At 34.9% G+C, this 25,387-nt stretch overlaps 1 long non-coding RNA gene across 2 annotated transcripts in view; it reads left to right on the forward strand.

Moving 5' to 3' along the window:
* LOC113603357 (uncharacterized) overlaps positions 1–25,387 on the forward strand; it is a 159,390-nt gene that overhangs the window by 46,693 nt on the left and 87,310 nt on the right. For both annotated transcript variants that reach the window (XR_003424924.2, XR_008300007.1), the window contains exon 2: positions 1,166–1,244. This is a non-coding gene — a long non-coding RNA (uncharacterized LOC113603357). The remainder of the gene's footprint in view (positions 1–1,165; positions 1,245–25,387) is intronic.

Below are 25,387 nucleotides of genomic sequence, written 5' to 3' on the forward strand. Positions count from 1 at the left end.
TTCCTCATGTGAAGATGTACAAATAGAGGCAGCAAAACCCAAGCCAGATGGAAGAGTCCTGATGCCGGAGACTGCCTGTGACTTGCTAGTAGTGCTAGGTGTCTCTTAAAAATGTATAACCTGATGAGGTCTCCAGGGAAATGTGTTTATAAGCTGTTCAATATTCTATGTTATGGCAAAGCAGTGCAGTTACCGTGAAGAATCCGTGCCAAAAGTTAGACCACCCCCGTGAGAAGTAGCTACTGGGTTAATACATGAGTCGTTTATTCTTCACAATGAGACATGCAGAAAGCATTTTAGAACTTAGTATAAAAATAAGAATAAATTAGTTAAAAAGGAAAGTTACTTTGAAGATTGAAGACTGGTTTTGTATTTTATAAATGAGCAAATACTGTGTTTCATACTTAGGGTAGATAATTGTGGAGTGACCTGATGTTGGGTCAGGAAATAACTCACCAGGTTCCATTATTTACCAAGCTAAATATAATCTTTACACTTACTAAAAGGAATGTGTAACATGCCTTACATATATATGTGCAGAAACATGCATTTATGTCCTATATACATACAAATATATGCATGGACACATTTACATTTAGTTTGTCGATTAATTGTTATACTTACAGTTTAGGTCTGGGACAGTCTGTCAAAAAAATGCTAAGATTTTGATCTTCTGGGAGCTGGGTGAAAAAGAGGTATGTTAGAAAGTCCTCCCCTTTAGAATGTACATTTACTCCTATTTTGAATTGCCCTCAAGGGGAACTTTGCTGTCAGTCATACAGTCAATCATTCATGTTCCCAAGTTTTAATTCTGCTAACTCAGTAGCCATAAGATAGAACAACTTAAAGACTTCACTGTATCCCTGTAATATGAAAAATGTAAAAGACTGGGAAATCACTTAGTGGGTATTTTGAGTATCAGTTTTCTTTTCAACTTTTCTACAGTGGGCAACTTATTTAATGCCTAAATGTTCTTTCTCCGTTCCCTTCACTGGGGCACAATACTTAACAGTGCTTGGTTTGCCAGCACTGGTGATAGATTCTCTGCAAATTTAAAACACTTCCATGGGTTCAAGCAGAGGGAGGTGTATCACTGCCTGTTGGTAAAGTTGGCACTTACACAATACAGACATAACACAGAATTTGTCTTTCCCAAATGGGATAGAGAGGAGTGCTCTGAAGACTGGAAACGCTGAGAATCCTTTCGGAGGCAAAATTAATGACAGAGAGACTGCTTCTTTCAGGTATGTAATTCTTCATTCAAGTAAGGCTTGACTTCCTATGATATGGAACTTAAGGAAAAGCCTCAGGATTTGGTGGTTAAAATTTATTTGTTTCTCTCAAGCCATAAAAGAAGAGTCAGAATGAATTTTACAATACAGAACAAAAATAGTTTTCATTTCATGAAATTACAGTTTCAGAACAGTTGTTTCACCATAAAATTGTACATTCTAACTAAAGAGTATTTCAAATACATAGAAATGTATATTTAGAAAATAATTATCAAGAGATTTACCAGCCAACGAACAACTATAAATATTTTGATGTATTCCTTTTTATTTTTTTAATATATCAGTGAGTGTTTTTCCCCAAAGCTGTAATCATAATGTTCGTTGGATTTTGTCTTTTTTCATTTTTTATATACTACTTGTGCTCTTATTGTTACCTACTCCTCTTGAGCAATGCTAAATTCTACAGAATAATCCATCACATATGTATATTCATAGGTATCTGCTTCCTCGTCATTGCATACTTAGGTAGAATAAAAGTTTTTGCTTTCATAAATACTGCTACTGTTAATATTTTATTGTTTACATTTTATTTTATATATACATCATTCTTTCAGGAGAGATATGTGAATGAAAAGATAATAGCATCTAAGAGTGTGGTCTTTCTCACTAAATTGCTTTCTAAAATTACCACCAGCAATTATAAAAAATGTACATTTCAACTTCACTCCCCCCAGCCATGTTTTTTTCATTTTCTTTTTAAGCGTTTTTAAAATTGAGAGGTTAAATACAGTAAATCATTTTAATTTGTGTTTATTTGGTTTTTAGTGAAATTGGGCATCATTATTCCAGATATGTGTTTATGGTTCTAATTTCTCTTTAGCATAGTTTTTTGTGTTTTGGCCCATTTTGTTCTTTTTTTTTTTAAGTTTATTTATTAATTTTGAGAGAGGACAAAAGAGACCATGAGTAGGAGAGGGCAGAGAGAGAGAGAGAATCCCAAGCAGGCTCCACAGAGCATGACATGGGGCTCGAGCCCACAGACTGTGAGATCGTGACCTGAGGCAAAATCAAGAACTGGACCCCTAACCAACTGAGCCACCCAAGCACCACCCCCGCCCCTCCATTTTCTTAAGTTTTAATGTTGGTTTGTTCAGTTTAATGATACCATTTTTTATATATTTTATTTGATATTTGTTATAAACAGTATTAGCCTTTACTTTTTACATTGTCTGATATGCTTTTCTAAAAGACTGATTCTTTTAATTTGGTTACGTTATTCAGAAATACTCATTTTTTACTAAAATGTATCAGTTTTTTCCTGCCTTTGTAGGTTTTTAAAGCCTTTTTCTCCTAAGATTATACTTAAGTGTTCATTCCTAGATTGGTTGTTTTTATTGCTGCTACTGCTGTGGTAATATGATGGTGGTGGATATTCAGCCTTTTGATATTTTGATCTTTAATATTTAATGTTCCAATTCACTTGAAGTTATTTTAGGTGATAAAGTGTGAATATATAAATTTACTTTTGTCCAAATGCCTAATCAGTTATCACAAGTGCATTATGCAGTTAAATTCTAAATGCTTACATGGAAATTTTAGCTTATATTTATTGCAATAAAAATTATTAAAATGAAGAGATTATTACATCAAAGTAAAATTCTGCCCTGACTTAGGCATTTATGGAACCAGAAGCCATAATCACTAAGTGTCACAGGGCTTTGTAACTAAGCCTCTCTCTCTTCTCTTCCAGTACCAATCAAAACTTTATTTTCTGTGACTGGTGCCAGTTGCTTTTTTGACCTTATACAAATGAATCAGTTGACATAATAATCATTCAACTCATGAATAACCTTTAAAAAATTCTCACATACTTATCAGTGGGAGGCCCACCTTTGGTAAAGCATTTTGACAATGTCTATCAGATTTTTAAAAGTATATATTTTGGGGGCTCCTGGGTGGCGCAGTCAGTTAAGCATCTGACTTCTGCTCAGGTCGTGATCTAAACAACTAGTGAGTTCGAGCCCCATATCAGGCTCTGTACTGTCAGCAGTGAGCCCGCTGTTGATCCTCTGTCTCTCTCTCTCTCTCTCTGCACCTCCCCCACTCATGCTCTCACTCTCAAAAATAAATAAACATTTAAAAAAAAACATATATTTTTGACCAGAAACTTGTCTGTTGTAATACATGCCCTACAGATATATACCTGTAAGTGTATGCTGATGTAGACAGAGACTAGGATGTTCCCTGGAACACTGTTAGCAATAGCAAATAGTCTAAGTATAAATAAACTAAAAGTCAGTGGGGAACTGTTTATTCAAACTATTGAATTTTGAAACAATACAACACTATGCAGCTACTAGAAGAGAATGAGGTGGAGCAGGGTATGATGACATGGAAAGATCTCCAAGGAGATTTACTAAATTGAAAATACAAGCAACCAAAGATTGAGGATAGTACAATCCCTTTTACATACATTGTGATAAATATGTTTATATGTGTGTGTATCCATGTCTATATAGATACAGTAATTGAAATGGGAAATGTGTACGGATATAGATAAACGTAGATATAGAGCTATGGATGAGAACATGCATATGAATGAAGATATAGCAGTACATACAATTACAGACATAGAAATAGAGCTGGAGATAGAGACATAGAGATTGCCCTCATTTTCCAGAATTCAGCATGTCCAGTGCTCAGACACTTGACTTCTTTGTGTCTCTTCTGTTCTCTAGTTACGGTCTCATCCTTAATGATGTCACCCAGATTCTTGAGTTTAAATACAACCTATGGGGCTCCTGGGTAGCTCAAGTTGGTTGAGCATCCAACTCTTGAGTTTGGCTCAGGTCACAGTCCGAGGATTGTGGGATGGAGCCCTGTGTTGGGCTTCATGGTGAGCGTGGAGCCTTCTTTAAGATTCTTTCTCCCCCTTCTTCTTTCTGTTTCTCCTTCTTGTGTGTTCTCTCTCTCTCTCTCCCTCTAAAAACATAAAAATTAATAAAAATAATAAATACAACATATATGCTGAAAATAGCAAAGTTTATGTCTCGAGCTAATCTACCCTGAACCTATTCAATCATTTATTCAAGAAAAACAGGGTCAAAGTAATGGAAATTCCACAGTGAATAAGACAGCTATCCAGGCCTTTATGAAGCCGTACTTCACATATTCATTTAATTATCCTTGCAAGATCTAAGTTTCCAACACTAAATTCCAAGATTTTTCTTACCTCAATCTCTTCTTCCCCATATTTCCCCATTTTATTAAGTGGAAATGTCATTCTTTTAGTTGTTCAGGCAGATACACTATTTTTTATCTTCTATTTTTTTTCTCTTATCCCACATCCTACACTATGTAGGACCAATATTGTAATTAATAAGACATGAATATAATATTTGATTTAATTATATATGCTGGGGTTATTTATGATATTTTCAATTGTAAAATGTTAGTGATGTTAATTTAGCATGATTACTAATTACACCTGGAAAGATCTCTGACCAATACATGTTTTATGGGTACATCATTTTTTTAAACGTTTATTTATTTATTTTGAGAGAGACAGAGTGCGTGAGTGGGAGAGAGGCTAGGAGAAAGGAGAAAGAGAAAATCCCAAGTAGGCTCCATGTTCAGCATAGAGCCCCATGCAGGGCTCAGGCCCACCACGTCAGGATCATGAACTGAGCCAACATCAAGAGTCAGATGCTCAACTGACTGAGCCACCCAGGTACCCGTAGGGGTACATCATTTTTATCCACATTAAATATTTTGCTACTTAAGGTGATATTAGTACCAATTCTAGTTTAACAATTGTACATATCATGCAGATCCAGAAATGCTTTTTTGAGGAATGGAAGTGATTTTTGGTAGTATGTGAATGTTTTGTTATTTATAGTAACAAACCCTGTTTCCTGATTCTCATGTATGAAGAAAAATGTTAAAGGGTTAAAGGTCTATCTCCTATTGACTCTAATTCCCATAGGGTCTAATATTCATTAGTGTTCCAAATCAGACCCTCTGAAAATAGTATTAACTTTTCCAGGCCACAAGCAATGCATAAAGCTTAGCATGAAGAAATAAAGAAAAATCCAATTAAAATGGCATCAGAACATTCAGGTGGTTGTCTATGGTCCCAAAAGGACTGAATTGAAAACTCATCAAAGTACAGGCTGCTCTCATTCTTTTCTCTCTCTGCCTCTCACCCTCTCCCCCATTTTCTCTTTTTTTCTCTCTCCCCACCTTTCTCTGTCTCTGTCTCCCTCCATTCCCCCATCTACTTCCTCCCTCCCTCCCTCCCTCACACCCACCTATACATACATATTTCCTTCATGCTCAACAGATAAAATCATATGAACAACTTCTTAAGAAATTTTATCACTTTCACATAAAGACCTGCTGAACAAAAATATATCTCTAAGAATTAAAATTCCACCAATACCAATCAAAATATGAATCTACTGATTTGAAACATTTAAACTAAAAAGAATAACATGGTTCCAAGCAAGTAATATAAGCACCTGAAGTGGGGAAGTCACATGCAAGGAGGCTGGAAGAAGCATTTCTGAATTCACTAAAATGAAGCTTCCAAAAACCAAGTGGCCAGCTGGGAAACCCAGCAGCTGCACACCTATTAGCCATTTTCATGTAAATTATGAATCCAGCAAGCAAGTCAAAAATACTGACAAACATTTAAGCTAGAGTTATAGTCACTAATCAAAGGCTTGCCTTCACCTGTGCTCAGTGGGAACTGTGCTTTATTCCTTTCTTGGCCTTTACTTTCAAGCTAACGGAACACAATTAACCAAGAAGCAGCACAATTAACCAAGAAAAGCCATCAAACAGTAAGTTATTCAGGAAAATGCCATGCCAATGTATTTCATTCTTGGCTCCCTCTAAAGCAGACAATTTTATACCCTTTTATATTAAGAAGAATAAGGATATATGGCACTCCACTTTCCTTCTCCCTATGCTGCTGCTGTTCCTCTTGCCTTTCTGAATCCTCCTTGAATTTCTTCGCTGATTTCTGTCCCTCTGATAACAAATTAAAGGTGGATAAAACTCAAGTACCCATTTTTGGCCTTCTGTCTTTCTACTGTACTCTTTCCCATGACAAATATCACCATTCCAGTGGTTTCAGCTTTGTATCCATATGTGGTCTTCCATGAGAGTTGCTCTCACAAAACTTACCATGCTGAATGTTTAACTCTTAAAAAACCATGTTGCTCTTGTGTCTTCCATATCTCAGTTAAAACCCCCCACACCCCTACCCCCAGCGCCAGTTTTCTAGATTCTTCAGGGCCACAACCATAGAGTGCATTCTACTTATCTGGCCCCTCATACTAAATTAGTCACCAAATACTGTTGCTCTGACTCTAAAATCCCCCTTAGTCATTAACTCCCTGCTGTAACCTTCATTACCTCTCAGCTGGAATATAAAGATCATTATAATCGTCCAAATCCTATCCACCACATGGGGATTTGAGGCTGAAGAACAATCCAAGTGACTGGCAGGGGTTCTGCATGGTAGATAGTCTTCTAGGAGAGAGAAAGGTCAAAGTCTCTGGGGGATAAGAATGAGCCAAAGGCGTGGAAATTTGGATACAGACAATCTAAAGGCAAGAGGCAGGAATTAGGAATTTAAATTTGAGTGGAGCAGGTCTGGAATAAGCAACATGGTCCTAAACAAATGCACTGAGTAATATGGGACACCTGTACTCTGCTTTGTCATTCAGTGAACTTGTGTGTATAGCTAGCCAACTGAGGAAAAATGCCAGGACGCAGTCTCACTGTGCTCATTCTCTATCCTCAAATCCCTCCTTAGTCCTGCTGGCATCATCTTCTCAAAGCCCAACTGTGATCCTGTCACTCCTGTGGTGAATGGGTCCCCTATGCATATAGGATAAAATCTAAACTGTTTCTCTTAGAATTTAAGATCCTTCTCAGATGAGGCTCTGTGGGTCCCCTCACCAGTCTCCCATCTTTTTGAATTACCTCCATGATGATGAGATACCCTGGGAAATGTGAGGACAAACAAAAGGATGTTATCTTGGAAACAGTGGGGCAGGGTCTTTCATGCTTTCTGAATACCCCATCACAATTAGAAAGCTGCTTCCCAAGATGCAGTGCATGAGTTTTAAAATCCTGTCATTATAGTTACTAATTTTTAGCTAAAACCTGATTGAGAAAAGCCCAAGATAACCCCATCTCCCAGTTGTGTCTCCTGCTCACCAGTGACTTTATACAAAATGGAATATGTTATAATCAAAAGCTTGTTTTCAGTCACCCTCTCTTTAATTTGAAACCTAAGTACTCAAGCTTACTTCTTTATCTCCATCACTTTAAAAAAATACCAGATAACATCTTTTCCATCAGTAGTATTCATTTTATTTGTATTCTTTTCATAGTTCCCCTGAGATGTCTCAAACTTCTTTTATTAAGACCCTCCAGGCCTTTCTGTAATATGTAATAAGGGTGTATTTACATCACACTCCCACTGAACAAATCAGTACAACATAAGTAAATTATTCCACAAACTTTCTCAGAGTCTGGCTCCTTGGCTAAAAACCATGTGTATCACAGTTTTTACAAAAACACATACCACTTCCTCAATAGAATGGGGTGGCTCCATCTGTGTGGTTCTATTCAACTATTGTACAGCATGTGAACACATATTTGTGAATCATTTGTCCAACAGACCTTATTGGATCCTTAACACCTGCCATGTAAAACATATCTTCAGACATATGATAAAAACATTTCCAAACTCCTGAGAAACCAAAACAAAGCAGCTCTTTTTAAGTTTAATATAGCAAAGAAATAAATTTAGTTAAAACATATTCCTAAGCTGGACTTGAAAAAAAAAGTAATACCACTTTCAAAAGATGATAGTGAAAAAACCCTAAGAAGATTCAAAGGGATGACTGTTAGTGATGCGCAGGCCTCACGGCAGACCCACAAGGGTCTCTCTACTTCAGAGTAACCATGCCGTCAAAGCTCCCTCTTTCTTCTGACATCTGCCTTCTCATTAATTTTTAAACCCATGAATGTACTTTTAGGAAAGCTTTACCTCTTTTGTTTTTTACCTTTGCTGTTCCCTTCATTTTGCTATTTATTCTGAAAGTAATATAAAATGTACATAGTATCAAAGGATAGTGCTGATACCAAAAATGTTAAAATCATAATTTCACACCATTTTTGCGATGAGTAGTAGATTGCTGGTCCAAATAGCATCTGTCCTCAGAACCAACCGTCTTGTGACCGGAGTTGTTTTGGTTCATTCACATGTCCTGCTTTTCTCACTGTAGCATTACCCACTCAACACTGAAATAGCTAATCATTTCACTGACAGCTATCTGACTGATTTGTAGATAGAGTACTAAACAACTGGGTTGCCTGCTATTTCCCCCTGCATTTTCCCCTACATTGATCAAATAATCCTGAATCACTGTGCCACAGCCTTCTTTCTCACCTATTGACTTCATGCTCATTTTCTTCTCTACAGACTCTATTTCATTTCCTCTTTATCTGACTCAGCCTCGTTTTCACTTTATCATAGGTAGCAAGTCAATTTCCAGTCACGGGTTATCAGTAAAGATTATCAGGGTGGACATCTGTCTCCCACATGAAAAAAAAAAATCTGGATGATTAGATATATGAGGACATATCTCACACACACACACACACACACACACACACACACACACACACATAAACATGCATGTGCACTACCACTCGGTCAAACCTGTCAGCTGTCACTCTCGGCTCCTGCTAGTCATTTCACTTTGAATACCAGTGGCCTTCCAGGTTAAAAGGTGCAAATATAAGAACAGGGAAAAGTCATAAATAAGTTCTTCTGATAACAGAGATTTTATCACGAACAGTGGTGTGATCACTAAATACACAGAATAATGAAAACTTAATTCTTCTTACTCTCTATAGAGAAGGTACTTAAACACATTTTAAACCTCTCGGGTGCAATAGTGTAGTACTTTTTTTGAAGGAAAGAAAAAGAGAAAAGAATTAGCTCACCCTTGTTATTTGAGATTTAAAACAATCCGGTAGTGCTAAAATTCCATAAAAGAGTTTACTGTTACTGTGGTAATAGAGACAGAGTACTCTAATTTTTTTCAAAACTGTAATGTTGGTATATAGCCCATGACTATTTATATTCCTATAATGATAAAAGTTCAGTAGTAATTGAAATGAGAAATTATGTTGCTATTTTTTGTACTTGGAATTAACATTAATATCTTTATCAATTGTAGAGGCATTACACAGTGATAATCTCAAGTTTAAAAATGAAATGGCTCTTTTGGAAAGTAAAATGGAGACACCACACAGAGAGACTCTAATGTACCGATTTTCGTTTGGGGCAATTTTGTCCCTCCCTCCACGGGATATATCTAGAGACAATTTTAGTCATCATGATGTGGGGGGGGGGTGGTGGGTGGGGAGGGTGAGGGTTGCTACTGGCATGTAGAGGGTAGAGGCCAGGGATGCTGCTGTATATCCTGCCACACCTAGGCTAGCCCCCCTGCCCTCCACTGCAACAAATAATTATTTGGCCCCAAATGTCAGTAGTCCCAAGAATGAGGAACTCTGCTCCATTGAGAAAGTATCCAAGGCCCAAGGAGATGCCCATGCTTCAGAACAAACAAAGGCAAAATTGGAAAATAAAAGCCTACAAAACTATGTTTGCAGTAAAATGGGTTCTAAACTACCAGTTATTACTTAGGAAAGAAAGATATTCTAGAACTTTTGAGTTTGAAGGGACTTGAGAAGTTATTCAATGAATCTTCACTTAACAGAGAGACAGAATCCCAAGTAGGTTCCATGCTCAGCGTGGAGCCAGACATGGGGCTTGATCCCATAACCCTGAGATCATGACCTGAGCCAAAATCAAGAGTTGGATGCTTAACTGACTGAGCCACCCAGGTGCCCCTAGTCTACATATCTCTTATACTTTTAACAAGTATAGAAGAGATTTCGTTTGTAAAAATTAATAACTTCCGGGGTGCCTGGGTGGCTCAGTCAGTTGAGCGTACGACTTTGGCTCAGGTCATGATCTCACGGTCCGTGAATTCAAGCCCTGTGTCGGGCTCTGTGCTGACAGCTCAGAGCCTGGAGCCTGTTTCAGATTCTGTGTCTCCTTCTCTCTCTGACCCTCCCCCGTTCATGCTCTGTCTCTCTGTCTCAAAAATAAATAAACATTAAAAAAATATAAAATTAATAACTTCCAAAGATTTTATACAGAGAGAAATTCATAGCTAGATCCAAGAGGGAAGATGGCCTGGTACAGTGAGGAGGCATGCCTCATGTTCCTCACCGTTTGCACACTCCTGATGGCAGTAGTGGGATGGGGAAGAACAATAGATGGACTTGATGTTAGGTGGCCAACACAGTCCTAGAACCCCCTAAGAGCCATCAGAAACAGTTTAATGAGACTATGATGGTTCAGTCTGGACAGCAAAAAAAAAGAAAGGGAAATTTTAATAGTGTGACTAGAGAATAGTGTGAACACATTTATTCAGCAAATGTTATTGTATAAGAGTTAAGATAAATGCTTAGAGCTTGAAAGTGATAAATTAAGAGGAAAATAGTCTATGTGTCTTTTTGTTTAATGTTTATTTATTTTTGAGAGAGGGAGAGTGCAAGTGGGGGAGGGGCAGTGAGAGACAGAGAGACAGACAGACAGAATCCCAAACAAGATCCATGCTTAGTGCAGAGCCCAACATGGGACTTGATCTCACTACCATGAGATCATGACCTAAGCCAAAATCAAGAGTCAGATTCTTAACTGACTAAGTCACCCAGGCACCCCTTGTCTACATATCTTTTATACATTTAGCAAATTTTTTAAATTTGTTACTCTCAAGAGGAAGTTTAGATTTTAAAAATTAATGGCTTCCAAAAATTTTATACAAATTTGTGGAAGAAAAATTCATAGCTACATCCAAGAGGAAACCAAGCTATTTGCGAGTTGGATTGAACAGAGTTGTGCTGGCTTTGTCTGTTAGAGACAAAAAGAGTCTATGAAGAATGCCAGGTAGTTCACAGAAATGTAAAAAGGGTGAAGAACCAGGCTAAAGACTATTTTCTGGAAATAACCCAAAACCCTACTTAAAAATTGCTTGATTAAGGGAATTAGCCAAACACCAAATAGTTCTCCTGCCACTTTTACACCAGGAACACTGGATTGATGACCACATCAGTCATGATGCATAAGGTTATGCTGTCACTTAAAATAGTAAAGGCTGTTTCTGAGTCACACTACTTGCTCATCACAACTCTGTGTTGTCCCCGCTCTGCAACCTTAGCTAATAGAAGCCAATATCTAGAGTTTTAGTCTGCACTGTGGCAAGGGGAAAGACCTCCAGAGGGTCTCATGCCAGCCATTAAATACCAAAAATGACAGTATCATTTCTGCTCACAGCTCATTGGTCAGGACTCCACCTGTCTCCACCTAATGACAAGGAAGCTAGTGCGTGTGATCCTATTGTGTCCCAAAGGCAGAGCTCTAATGACCACAGCAGCTACTTCTGTCACCACCCTGATGCTACTTTGCCCCTGGAATTCCATTCAGCCTACACCACTACTGTTATTACCAATGAGAGAGAACAAGCTCTTGGTCCCTTTTTTCTTGTGTCACTGGCTCCAGAGTTCCAAATCTGTCATAGGGGAGTCTGCTTGACAGAACTCAGGTCAGAGGTCTGTGCTGTAACATTTTCAGTTCCTGTAAGCTCTAAAACTTGACCCTTCAGAACTCCTAAAGTGGAGAAATTCCTAAGCATAAAAATTCTATAACGATTATATGTTGGATATCTGCAAAATGTAATAAATTCCCACCCAGGATTGTGACTTTTGAGACATTTGTGTTCATACCACATATGTCCCTTCAAGCTACTGCTTAAGCATTATCCTGATAGGTCAGATCAGTAAGCCCTAGCCCACTTTCCTGGATTCCCGATCAAAGGCAACCAGCACACAGCAATAGATATGGAGAAAATGAATTGCGTTAGGAGAAAGCATTGGCTCTAAGAACACCAGAAAGAATACAGGAAAAGAGCTAAAGTGACTGTGTCAACTTGGTATTGGGCCTTCTAAGAACAGAGCACATGAGAGAGGGCTCAGAACAAAGATGAGAAAATTGTAAAAGACCAGTTTATATTTGTGGAAATGATCTCTGCAATAGCCGGAGGCGATCTGCAATCAGCACCTCCGTGCTGGTCAGGAATATTGAAAGCTGCCCAGAAGCTGCACTAAATTGTACTCTTGACTCGCCCAGAAGCAGCCATTTCCATCATCAATCTGGTTGATTTTATCCTCCTGATGCCAGGTTGCTTTTATTCCTTTTCTTTTTCTGGCTTTCTCCATTGTTTTCATGAAAAAAAGAATTCAAAAATGAAGAAATGAAAAGCTGAAATTTTAACTCAAGAAGCAAATTACATATGGTCAAATGCTTCATATTACCTGTGAATGGATTTTGTCTTTGAAGTTTTTGGCTGAAAGGTGTTATTCTAATTTCAGAACTTCCCAACAGTAATAAGAAAGTTATATTTTATTATATGAAACTTTCATAAGTACACATATTACAAGTGCCTGATATATGACTATAGTTATCCCTCTTATTCAAATATAGAATTAATAGTCTTTTTAAACCCTGGGTGTTTTTCCATTGATATCACTTTTGTTTAATATACTCCAATATGTGCATTAGAAAAATCTTACCCAGAATTTTTTCAATTCACCTGGCTGAAGGAAGTTTTAAGAGTAACCATGTATTTTAAAATGAAGTATTTGCACTTATAAAAGAACTAATTTAAATGAGGGGGGAAATAATTACTTGTTTCCTACCATAAAAGCATATTTTCAATCTAGATGTGTGTGTGTGTGTATACATAATACATCCATATAAGATAAAGAATAGAGAGATATACACATGTATGTACAAACATTTGTATTTTTACACTATATGGATTTATTTGATTTATTGTCATATGTGCAGTTCATGCTGCACCACCTAGATCCCCCTTAGGGAGGGGAGTTGGCAGGTGGCAGAAGTCAGCTGAGGTACTCCGAGAGAGCTGCCCTCAGCCAGAGAAAGCTGGCTCACCAAAATCATACCCCTTCCTCTACTGTCACACCCACCCACCAGTGATTGTTCGTTGCAGGGCTGTAAAGGCCTGACACCTTACTTCAATTCAGGATATTTCTGAAGGGCCACCCCAGCTCCAGAGCTCCCTGCAGGGTCTATTGCAATTTTTATTGTGACCACATCACATTTGCATCACTTTTTAGCCCTTTTCTCAGCCAAATTCTGTTTCCTCTTCTTCCCTTGGGGTGTTGATCTCATGAGTGCCTCCTTTTCCTATATAACTTAAAACTCCCTTCTCTGGGAAACCTGACCTAGGATGACATTAAGTATTTTCACCTATCATTACAAATTTTTCACCAGGCAAGTTAAATAACTCTTCTGTATTTTAGTTTTGTTATCTATAAAAAAATGAAGAAAAATAAAAGTGCCCATCTCACAGAATTATTCTTATAATGAAAAGTAATACATTTAAAGATTTTAGAACAGTGCCTGGCATGTAATAATAGTATTCAATAAAATATGAGCTATTATTATCATTTTGATAGCTGCTTAAATATCTTTCAAATGAATGAGCCATATTGTGCATAGTCAGTAAATTTAGAGTTTAGTTAAATCCTTTATTTTAATATTTATTCAGCTTTAAACTTGTTTATGCATAATAATTTTTTATTTGTAATCATTTTCTAGAATGCATTTACAGAAGAAAAATTAGTGAGTCTAAGAATATACATATTTAATAATAAAGTATGTTTTATAATTATAAAATCAATAAATATACATTGTATGATCTTTTTAATATGAAAAAGTAGGAAGTAGTTAAAAAACTAAAGTTCTGGGGCACCTGGCTGGCTTAGTCCATAGAGTATGTGACTCTTGATCTCAGGATCATGAGTTTGGGCCCCATGTCAGGGTAAAAGTTTACTTAAATAAAAACAAACAAACAAAAACCCTAAAACTAAAGTTCTGTAATTGTCCTGATAATGAAAATTATAAAGGATTTCGTTGCTCAATATTTCCATATATTGATAGGACATGATCGATCATTAAGGTATTCTGATATGATAAACATAAGCTGGGAAATACTGAGTATTAAATATTCAAGTGTTTGTATTTTTTTAAAAAGGTTATATTATGCACCCTTAAGCTCATATACGCATATTACAGATCAGGAACTAATCACACGAAAGGAATAACCATGATTGTCTCCAATGAGAGAATGTGAAAGCCTGGAAGAAAAATTTAGTTTCCTCTTTATATTCAGTTAGTCTTTCAATGTTACAATGTGGTCATATGAACTTTTTTAAATATAAGCAGCAATTTAAAAATTTTTATAAATTTAGGTTCAGGGAAATATAAATAAAAGAGAAAATAAATTTCCTCAATGTAACAATGCCACCAGAAACACAAAGGAATTCCTGTGTCCCTGAATTCTTGCTAGCATTTAGTAATTCACAAATTTTCAACCTTTGTTAATTTTATAGGCAAAGCAATATCTCATTATCACTTTAATTTACTTTTTTTAGATAGTGGAGTCGAACTATTTTAGAAATACCTGTTAAGCAATGTAATGATTTGGGAGCAGGACTTATGGCTATGGTGACAAAGTAGTCAATGAATATTCCCCCAAAAAACAATTATAAAACTGGATAATGTCATCAGGTGACTAAAGAACAAATTGAGAGATGCTTATTCATGAAGAATTGCTGGAACTCTAAGGATATGGGAGTCTAAGACCTGCCTACCTGGAGTGGTTCCTATCCCCTGACTAGATGGGCTCAAAAGTAGATTTGCTATGACAGAAGAAAAAAAAAAAATCAATGAACTTAAATCAATAGAAATGATCTACTCTGAAGAACAGGAGGAAAAAAAGATTGAAGAAAAATAAACAGTGAATCATGAGACAATATGAAGCACGCTAACATATGTACAGTGGACATCCAGAAGAGGACATAGAAAGATAGGAAAAATAGAGAAATAATGACCTACATATCCCAAATTTCATAAAAACCATTAATGAAAGGAATCAGGAAGCTCAAAAAACTCCAAGTAAAATAAATATAAAGACAGCCATATCCAGGTGCAATTTTATTGCTAAAAGCCAAAATTTTCATCAATTTTTGCAATAATTACATTAAATGTAAATGAAATAAAGATTCCAATCAAATGGCAGATTATTAAACTAGGGGCGCCTGAGTGGCTCAGTCAGTTGAGCATCCGACTTCAGCTCAGGTCATCTCATAGCTTGTGAGTTCAATCCCTGCGTCAGGCTCTGTGCTGACAGCTCAGAGCCTAGAGCCTGCTTCGGATTCTGTGTCTCTCCCTCTCTCTGCCCCTCACTAGCTCATGCTCTGTCTCCTCTCTCTCAAAAATAAATAAACATTTTTTTTAAAGGCAGATTATTAAACTGAATAAAAAAATCAAGACTCAACTTTATGTTCTCGTAAGAGACGTCCCCTACTTTCAAAGGCACAAATAGGGTAAAAGTAAAATAATGGTAAACACTTATGGTGATAAGCACTGAGTGATGTACAGAATTGTTGAATCATTATTTTTAAAAAGTGAAAGGATGAAAAAAGATTATGCAAACACATCCATAAGAAACTCTTACAGCTATAGTAATACCATATAAAATGAATGCTAAGGCAAAAAAAGTTATAAGAAATAGAGATATTTCATAATGATATAGGGATATTAGGAAGAAAAAATGGTTATAAATGCATATGTACCTAATAATAGAGCCCCAAAATTACATGAAGCAAAAGCTAGAATAATTGAAAGGAGAAATAGATAATTCAACAATTATATTTGGAGATATCAATACCACATTCTCAATAATTGATAAAACTACTAAATGTAAAATCCATAAATATATGGGAGAATTTTTTTAAGTGGGCTTCATGCCCAGCACAGATACCAGTGTGAAGCTTGAACTCATGATCCTGAAATCAAGACCTGAGCTGAGATCATGAGTTGGATGTTAGACACTCAACCGACTGAGCCACCCAAGCACCCTGATATATGTAAGATTTTAACCACTACAACAAACTTGTACAGCCTAACCAATATTATGGAATATTAAATCCAACACTAGGATGTAAATTCTTTCAAGTACAAATGAAACAATTTTCAGGTTAGACCACATGCTAGCCCATAAAACAATTTTCAATAAATTAATCTAACTGAATTATCTGTTCCTATCTAATGTGATTATACTATTTGTTGATTTGAATAAATTCCTTATGTAATAATTGTATTATATTTTTGTCTTTTCATATTTGCTACATGTATTTTTCCAATTTGGCTTTGTTATTTACTTAATAGCATTTAAGAATTTTTTGTTGTTGTTTTTATGCTTCCCAGAACTACTGACATTTTTGTCCACTAGTTTTATCACCAGCTTAGAAATTATCTTCCACTTCAGAGAGTTTTTAAAATTAACTTTTTTTTTCAAGTTTTTTTCTTACAAGTTTTTATTATTTAAATCTTTAGTTCACCAGGAATATGTGAATGTTTGAATTGAATATAACATTTGCCTTCAGTTAACTGATTTTTACAAAAACATTTTCAAAAATTTTCCAAGTTTTTCCAATTCATTTATTCCAATAATCCTTTATCCACTGGTTTGTGAGATTTTCTTTACTGGATATTATATTCTTTAAAAATTCCTAATGTTATAAATATTATAAAGTGTCATTAATTCTCCATTAATTTATAAGCTTAATGCCCTTCCCCTAATGGTATCCTTGTGAAACTTTTAAGAAAATATAACAAAATGACTATACATTCTCACTGAAGGAATAAATTAGAAGATTCTCAAACAAAATTTTGAAAATAGTATTCAGTGGAGATATACTCTCACATAATTAAACAATTTATTTCTGATGCGTAAAAGAACAAGATCTTATAATCCAGCTTAATATATATCTCTCTATATAAATACTAAATGTTGAATTGGGGATGGGCACATGAGGGCTATTATATTATTCTCCCTCTCTTGTACTTTTAACAACTTTCATAATAAAAAGTTAAAAAAGAAAAAAAAAATACCACGACACAGCATCTATAAGGCCTTCCATTTGATAAACTAACTTATGGCAACTACAGCCATATCAAACTCATAAAAAAGGAGGGGGGTGTAAAGAATAAAACATTATGCAGATGAATTTTAAGTAGAAAAGAGTAGATTTTTGTTTCTGGAGAGTAGCAACAGTAATCAGCAAGAATAGCAGCCTGTTAAATAGTAAAAATGATCTATCATTAGGCGATCTTGGAGATCAAAGAGAATTCTAGAATGTCTTCAAAGAATGGCTACATTAGCTATTCTCAGACATAGGATAAACATTTTCAAATTCAAGAATGTAGAAGGCACAAATTGTTTACAGATTTGATTCCTGATTATATACTTTTGCAAGAAAAAGATAAAATGGAAGTAATACTTATAGATTTGTTTTTAAAAACCTAAATTATTTGTGAGCAAGAGAACTAGAGGAAATACTGTACATTGAATTCAAATCATTCACTGGACATGATATTTAGTTCAATTATTCTATAGATTTCACTTACCAGGTTTCGAATCTAAGACTAATTTAGGTTTAAATAAGTTTAGGTTCAGGATAAAAAATTTTCCTAAATTAGTTATTTAACAATTACATTCTTCCAACAATGACACATCAAACATTGTGGAGCATTAAAAAAAAAGAACCATTTGTGGATAATGTTTTGAACCACCTAGTTGATGTCTTAGACTTTCAGATGCACAGTCCTTAATTAAAACATAAAATGAAAGCTGAAATTGTTTAAATGCATAAAGACTAGTGTTATAAGTAAGAAACTTCCCAGGAGAGAATGGGGTGAGGATCCTGGCTGGCCTGCCAGTTCCTTTACAAACTTTATCACAGCACTTGCATTAATTATCATAACTGCAGTCAGGATCCACATAATGAACCCACTTATTAATACTCTTTGAAACTTTACCTAAGTTTTGTCTGTAAAAGTTAGTCCAGTTGATGTGCACTTTCTCTGTTTCTCTTTCTCTCCCAGCCCTTCTCTAATATAGCTTTGGGATTATTGTTTCAATAAAGTGTTTTGTTAAAGCAACAATGACCAAATCTGCTTAGGACTATGTCACCTTCACTAACAACAAAGATGACTCACAGCCACTCTTCCTGCCATGGTCCTGCCCAAAGCCTGTTTTAGAGATCTACTCTTCAGTTTGCGCTCTGAGTATACAAGGGCATTACTTCAAATTATCTCATAATTGAACAACATTATCTTTGCCTGTCAAATTTTAAAATGCACTTAAAATAAATAATAAAAAACTGTTGGTGGGGAAAAATGCCTTATTTAAAGTGATGTTAACGTCAAAATATTATAACAGTACATACCAAGTTTAAATCTTTCTAAAATATTTCATTCCAAATTACTGGGAGTACTGGAAAGATAAATGTCTTTTTGAATTTAGTTATTACTTACCTCAACAGGAGGTAGGTTTTCCCCTCTTCTTCAGTGCACACTGAAATCTACTCAAACAGCAGAATTTATTTGAAATTTGTCTGAAGTTAAGCTGCGTTTAAAGGGATACTATAAAGTGAATAGTTATTAATATACCACATAACCAGCAAAATATTATTAAATAGGAGAAAATTGTTCAGTGCTTAAAATTATTGGCTCAGACATGCTGATTTTCTTACCGCATTCAATTATTTTGAAGTTCTGGCTTGGGTGGTTCTGCCTAAGAACCCAATTGGGCACAAAGAATCTAAGCATGTTTATAAATCTATAGAAACCCTCCTAACCCTTTTTTTTTCTGATTGGTTTAGCTGTGAAACGGATATATTGCCCTTACTACATTCAAACCACAGATATTTAAGTGGTAGTATAATATCCTAGTATACTGATAATAGAAAGATTTCTCCGAGGCTAGCCTAAAAGATAAATGATTACTGAAACCCCTGACCCAGGAGTCTCATATCTTTTGCAAGCGTTTCTGAAACTCTGACACACTAACGTGTTAGCTTTCAAGTAGGATAAAATCCCAGACCTCTCACAATCCCTTCCATTTGCACAATCAGAATTAAAGAAGTAGAACAATTAACTCTTATAATCCTACCCAAAATTGCCATTTTAATTGTATCACAGTTGCATTAGAGTTTGAGGGGTTGTTTTCTAAATTTTTATTTATCTTCTAGATCTCATAAAAAATTCTCATACTGTAGTTTTTATCTTAATTTTGTCCTAGTTTTATAGTTTGCTAGAACTAAGATTGCCACAAAGATAAGCATCATAGAGGTGTTACATGTAACTCCTGATATGGAATTAAAGAGCTTGAGTTCAGATAGTAGCCCTGTGATTTACAAGGTGTGTAACTTTAGGGAAATTATTTTTTAAAGTCTCAACTCCCTAATGTAGTCATCGCCTAGTAATCATCAATGTAATCATCTTTAATGTAAGTTTGAAGACTCATTAGCATCATGAAGGTAAAGTTCTAAGCACAGTGCCTAGACCATGGTAACCATAAATAACTTAATAATTAATAGAATATTTCAATAATTTAGGCAAGAAATTATGTAATTTAGATAATGGTGGTAGCAGTGGAGACAGCAGATTCCAGACATATAGAAGATAGAGTCGGGAGGTTTTGCACCTGCATTGGACTTAAGAGAATATAGAGAGAAAAAGAGCTGAGGGTGATGTCAGGGTTTGAGAATAGGAACAAGTGGAGAAAACCACCGGTGATGTGGCCTTGGAACAGAGGGATATTATGGGGAGTTCGACTTAGGACATGTAAGCTTTTGAGTATGTAAATGTAAATATACATGTGGAGAAGGTTATTGAATATGTGAATTTGAAGCTGAGAACCAATATTTTAATGTTTAATTTTTATCAGTTCCTATGAGATCTTTCAACATCATCTCAATGAAATTGAGACATACCCATAAAACTGGTTCTCAGTTTTAAAGGTTCAGAGGACTTCATGGTAAAATCAGCCCCTATTTTGCAGTTGGTTGGGACATTTTCTATGAAGACTGTACAAATAGCTAACATTTTTTTTCTTAATCTTTTGTTAGGACCAGTTTAAGGCAAAAAATTATTTAACATGTCTCTCAATTTTGGGAGTCCTTCAGGTCCAGTAATATATCATTTAACAGTTTCTGTTTCAGTTGATTAATAATCATAAATTCTGAAAAATTACTTTGTAGAAATCTCCATTTCAACATGTTTTATTTTGCCACTTTGCTTGGTTGTTTGCATTTTTATCAAATTTTAACATCTAAGTTTTCTGAATCTCAAGAACAAATGAATTGTATTCATGAAAAATCTCTAGAAAAGCCAGCATTTGCATGTGAACTAGGGAAAATAATTGTAGTTATGTAATTATTTAAAACACAACTGGAAAGAAATCAGATGTTGAATTATATGTGCATGGATAGTTTGAACAAGTGGCTAAAACTTTAAGACTTTTTCTCATAAAACAAGAGCTCATTGACTATCATATATGCAATATAATAATAAATTTGAAGAGTTATTCTGAAATTGAATGTTTCACCAAATCCTTTAAAAATGGAGACAAATAGATACATCAAATCCTTCCCAATCCTTCTCCTTACATAAAAATCAAGTATATGTGAATCACAAGTAGTTTTCCCTGAAGAGAATTTGAAAGGGAAGAAACTCAGGGTGAAAGAGAAAAATAGAAAGTAAAAATGAATGGAAGATAAATAAATGAAAAAACTTTTTCCATCCCTGGCAACAATGAGTAACTTTTCCTGGTAGGCCCACAAGGGACTTGAACAGAGGGAGCCAACCAGACTAATTTATAAAGTAATAAAGCCGTCAACCATCTGCAGGGAGTATCAAACAAAAAGAAACACTCCTTAGTGTATATAGTCACTGGAACAAAGGAGTGCACAATTATAAATCACCAGGTTGAGGAAGAGAAGGAAGGACATCCAGTGTTTTTGGCAAACAAGAGGTTTATATATATATTAACAGTACAGGACACTTTATTACTAAGTCAAATACAGTAATACAGGACATCTTTATTGCTTTACTTTGGTCAAAGTAAAAATTATTAATATGAGCCTTCTTGGCTTCACTCAGAATACATGACCCTTAAAGTGTTACTGTCACCCAAGACACAGAGAACTTCCACTAGATTTCTAACTGCAGGATTTTTGGAAAGATAACTCTCAAGACTGGAAAGGAATTGGTTCAGATTATTTCACATGACCCAAAGTAGATACCTATTTAAAGTGAGATATCAATTAAGAAAATTTAACCTAAAGGCAAACAAATTTGAGGCATAATAGTAAGCAAGAAGAAAAGAGAATTGGTAGTCTCCAATATATATCAAAAAAAAAAAGTAACAAGAAGAAAATGTGTAGAAACATTTTGAAGGAATTCAGTGAGTTAAATAATAATAAAACCTAAAAACAAATCAGAAACAATAGGAGTGGCAACTAAAAACAGGACTCTTCAGTCTGTTGGGTGAAGGAAAGAGGATGGAAACCAGCTGCTTCAGTCTTTACTTAAGATCAAATGAGGAAACATGGGCTTTGTTATGTTCAAAAATAGCCACTGTAATCTGATCCATGCCAAATTCTTTGCCATGTAAAATTCTGTGTTTAACACATGTCTCTTTCACTTTGTTGATTATACAAAAACTACCATGAAATACATTAAATGTTGAAAATCTCTAATTAGGTAATAATAAATATTAAAATTAGAAACTTGCAAAAGAAAGAAACCCAAAATTTGAAATTCTCATATCATATTCACTTAACCACATTCTTTTAACTATTTCATACTGTAGGATGTGATTAAAACACCTTTAGATGTTTTCATGTCTTCTATAATATATTGAAATATATAATGTTATACCATGTAAAGTTTCACCCTCAATTTTTTTTTAATATGACGGAAAAACTATAAATATATGCTAACCTGACAGATAGGCATTCTGGTTTTAGCTCCTCACTGCCTGCGTTTTGTACTTAGATGCTCTTGCCAACAAAATTAGACAATAGATAATCAGAGTGAGGGATCACTTTTGGGAAGAATACATGTCATATTGCCAAAATAAAGAATCTGTACTTCTCCCTGTACCTTTATCTAAGAACAGTGAAGTGTCCTTGCTTTATTGTCTCAGGTGTTGCAATGCTTACTAGTAATAAATATAATGTCAGTGCATCCCCTTGTATGAGATTGGAATCAACAACTTCCAGTTCCAGATTCCACTGAGTAAGAAGTACTTCTCCTCTTTGAAGGATAACAGTGTAGGACTTCCACTTCCAAATATGAAAGATTAACTTGTACCAGACTTGCCCCAACATGCTAAGTTAAGCAACCATAAAACTGCACAAGAAGTGATTCTTAACTGGCATTGGACAATAGGCAGCAAAAGATTCCTTCTAAAAGAAGAGAAACCAAAAGGTGAGTTAAACCAAATGTAATATAATTGTAAAGTGTTTTATATCCAATATAAAATGAAAATATTTGACAGATTAGAACAAAAGAAGGAGGTTGTAAGAATGCCATTGTAAAATTCTTCCATCTGTGATGTGTGATATGCAAATTGTATAATGATAAAATATTCTAAATAGTCTCATTAGTCTAATGACAGTAAGATGCATATTAGGAGAACCACCAAAATAATCATATAAACAGATACAATTAAAAAGCATGAGAGAAAATAAAACACTAGAAATATTCAATTAAACCAAAAGTAGACATCAAGAGAGGAACAGAAGAACAAAATACAAATGATACAAATAAAATGCATAGCTTAAAGTAGCAGAGTTTAACCCCAGCATACCAATCATTACATTCAAATAAAATGGACTAAATACTCAAAAGGCAGATATTATGACTGGTTTTAAAAAGCAAATTCCAACTATATGCTCTCTATAAGGTATGTTAAAAACAGACACACAGAGATAGTAAAAGGATCAATGATCTATTGCGCACAGCAAGAAGCATTTAAAAAAACCGTTATGACTGTGTTAATATGAGACAAGGCATAATTCAAGACAGTAAATATTGCGAGAAATAAAGAGAAGTGTTATATGATAATAAAAAGGTCCATCATCAGAATACATATAAGCTTAAATATGTATTTTAGTAAGAAAGCATCAAACAATATGAAAAAGTGATGGGCTAAAAGGAGAAATAGATAAATATACAGTCATAATTGGCTTATGGTAAACATAAATAAGTCATGATAAATAAATCATAATGTTCAACACCCTTTCATAATTACTAATAAGACAAATACATTAAAACAGTGTGAATATACAGGATGTGAAAAACATTGTCAGTCAGTGTGATCTCATTGACATTAACATAAGCCTGCAAAAAAACCAAATTTTTGTCAGGTGCAAACAAAGCATTCACCAAGATAAAGCATGTACCTAGATATACAATAAATCTCAACAGACTTCAAAAGACTGAAATCTTACATTGTATATTCTCTGACCAAAAAGACTTTTGTTAGAACTCAATAAAAATAAAATATCTAGAAATTTCTAAAATATTTGGAAATTAAACAACACATTTCTAAATAAAGTGGGAAAAAATCACAAAGGAATTTTTGAACAATAGTGAAAATAAAACATATCAAAATTTGTGAGATGCAGTGAAACAGTTCTTAAAGGGAAATTTATAGTTTTAAGTGCCAGTATTAGAAAAGAAGAAAGTTATAAGGTAAAGTATTTAACTTTACACACACACACACACACACAAATTATATGCAAATTATATGCAAAGCAAGCTTAAAACAAAGGAAGCAATGAAGTCTATGACTGCAGAGAAAATTAATAAATCCAAAATTTAGTTCTTTAAAAGACTAATAAACCTGATAACCCTCTATGAAGACTAATGTATTTTTAAAAAGGAATAAAATTAGCAATAGCAGGATGAAATAGTGGCTATTTCTACAGAATATTCATATAATAAGGGAATATTATAAGCAACCTCATGCCAAAAAATTAGACAATAAAATGGAAACATTCCTTGGGAAAAAAGAGACTTAGAAAATAGTTCAAAATGTTTAAAAATTGACCAAAAAAAGAAATAGAAAAATCTGAAAAACTTTATATGTATTAATGAAATTAAATTTGTAGTAAAGATCTTTTCAAAGACAAACCTGGATTAGTTTAACTGACAGTTTCTACCAAGCATATAAGGAAGATAAAATGTTACTTTTACACAAAATATTTCAGAAATTAGAAGAGGAAGGAATTCTTTCCAACTTGTTTTATGAGGTCACGTAGCCCTGATACCAAAGAGTAACAAAGGTATCATATGAATAGAAAATTAGAACTCTTAGTGTCAGCTCTGATATGAAGGAGATTGGAAGTCCTCACTCTCACCCTTAAACAGTAGGGGGGAAAAAAGATGAATAAATTGAAAATCAACATATTTTCTTGGGTCTCTGAGAGAACTGAGGCAGCAGAACAAGCTGCCACCACAAAATCTGGAGAGAAAGGCTGGTCCAGAGTGGAGTGTCACAGCTGAAGTCAACCACCCTGGAGCAAGAGCCATAAAGAGTAGGGCACTAAATGGTAATTTTGACAAACCACTGGATCCAGAGAGTAAGCTAGTTGAAGAAACGTCTTAGGACTTCAGTCTTAGGTGAACTCACACTTTTACTTCAGGAACCCCACCAGATAATCATGGTGAAGAGCCAAGAAACATATCCTGTTGGCTCTGGTCAGAGTAACATTATGAAATATGTCCAGAGGGTTCTCCACAACAAATGCCTACTCTCCAGTGGGAAAGACTTAACCAGAGCTTTATTCCACTTGGGGGAAGGGCATTTCTGTGATATAGATTAGAGATTAGAACTATGCATACAGATTAGAACAATACATACAGATTACAACTATACAAAAGAATCAAAAGGAAACACTAGAAATCAAAAACACTGTAACAAATGAAAAATGCCTCTGATAGGCTCATCAGCAGACTAGACACCACCTAGGAAAGAATCAGGGAATTTAAGGTAGGTTAATAAAACTTCCTCAAACTGAAATGCAGAGGTAAAAGAACAAAAACAAAA

Source organism: Acinonyx jubatus, chromosome A1, assembly GCF_027475565.1.
Source record: "Acinonyx jubatus isolate Ajub_Pintada_27869175 chromosome A1, VMU_Ajub_asm_v1.0, whole genome shotgun sequence".
Lineage (NCBI taxonomy): Eukaryota > Metazoa > Chordata > Mammalia > Carnivora > Felidae > Acinonyx > Acinonyx jubatus.